The sequence below is a fragment of the Triticum dicoccoides genome, chromosome 6B (genome assembly GCF_002162155.2).
Source record: "Triticum dicoccoides isolate Atlit2015 ecotype Zavitan chromosome 6B, WEW_v2.0, whole genome shotgun sequence".
Taxonomy (NCBI): Eukaryota; Viridiplantae; Streptophyta; class Magnoliopsida; order Poales; family Poaceae; genus Triticum; species Triticum dicoccoides.
In genome coordinates, this window is record NC_041391.1 from 101,875,004 (window position 1) to 101,876,719 (window position 1,716).

Genomic DNA, 1,716 nt, shown 5'->3' on the forward strand with positions numbered 1-1,716 from the left:
TGCGAGGCGGGTTCCACCTCCGAATACTCCTAAATTAATTCCGAACACAAGGACCGCGTCCGGCTCTGCAAGATAAATTCCATATACCACCGTAGAGAGAATAATAATCCACGAATCCGATCTGCTGACAATTCTTTGTTGTGTGACATCACGCCACGGCTCGGTAACTTATTCGAACCATTTTTACAACATGCTCCCGCACACATCGCGGGGCGGTTTCCTTGGCACGTCTTGTCAAAGCAGAGATCGTGTCTCCTTATCGCTGGATCTCCATCAATACGGGTATGGGTAACCCAACCAGCGCCATCAATCGAGGCACTTGGAAAGATAAGAGATTTAGATAGGCAAGCGAGGAGGCGTACATTCTACATCGCCTTTATAAAGGGACAGATATCTCCCGTTTTCACCCACGCCTTCTTCCTCCTTTGCTTGTTCGTTCTCGCACCCTTGAGCTCCAGTGCCCAAGTTATCACCTTCTCCGTAGGATCGCATCATATCCGGAGCGGGAGGCAAGTGTATGGCCTCCTCTGTCACAGAGGAAAACATCACCAAGCTTTGGGAGGCCGGATACCTGGCCGAGAGTATCACGCACAGGCTTCCGACAGAGGGACTGATTACCCCCACTCCGAAGTCTCGGGAGAGAGTAGTATTTCTCCCTCATTTAGTCTGTGGACTAGGGTTTCCACTCCACCCTTTTGTCCGCGGACTCATGTACTACTACGGGCTAGATTTTCACGATCTGGCCCCGAATTTCATCCTCAACATCTTGGCGTTCATCGTCGTGTGCGAGGCCTTCCTCCACATCAAGCCTCACTTTGGCTTGTGGTTGAAAATCTTCTGTGTGAATCCGAAGATCGTGAGCGGCCAACAGGCGGAGTGCGGAGGTGCCATGGTGGGAAAAATGCCCAATGTTACATGGCTCGATGGATCCTTCGTGGAGACCATAAAGGGCTGGCAATCAGGGTGGTTCAACATCACCGAGCCGCGCGACGCCAACTGGGTGGCAGCCCCCAAATTCAGATCCGGAATCCCCATGCGACTCACCTCCTAGGAGAAGAAGGGCCTGGCCTGGGGCAAACCCACGGAGCTGACCGGACTCGAGACCTGCATCAGAAGTATGAGGGACAAGAAGATCAAGCTTGTCAACGTGGTCCAGGTCATTCTCATTCGCCGGATTCTCCCGTGTCAAATACGGGCATTTGATATGTGGGAGTTTGACCCGGCCGAACATCAGATTCTGCTAGAGCTCTTTGACACAACACACAAAGAAATCTAGAAGGTTTTGTTCAAGACCGGCAAAGTCCCTTCTTTTTGGGGAATGTTGCAGAAAATAAAAAAATTCTATGCTTCACCAAGATCAATCTATGGAGTCATCTAGCAACGAGAGAGAGGAATGGATCTACATACCCTTGTAGATCGCGAGCGGAAGCGTTCAAGAGAACAGGGATGAGGAAGTCGTACTCGTCGTGAGCCAAATCACCGAAGATCCTAGTGCTGAACGGACAGCACCTCCGCGTTCAACACATGTATGGTTGGGGAAGACGTCTCCTCCTTCTTAATCCAGCAAGGGGGGAGGATAGGTTGATGGAGATCCAGCAGCACGACGGCATGGTGGTGGAAGTAGCGACGATCTCGGCAGGGCTTCGCCAAGCTCAGCGTGAGGGAGAGGTGGTACGTGGGGAGAGGGAGGCGCCAGGGACTAGGGTGCGGCTTCCC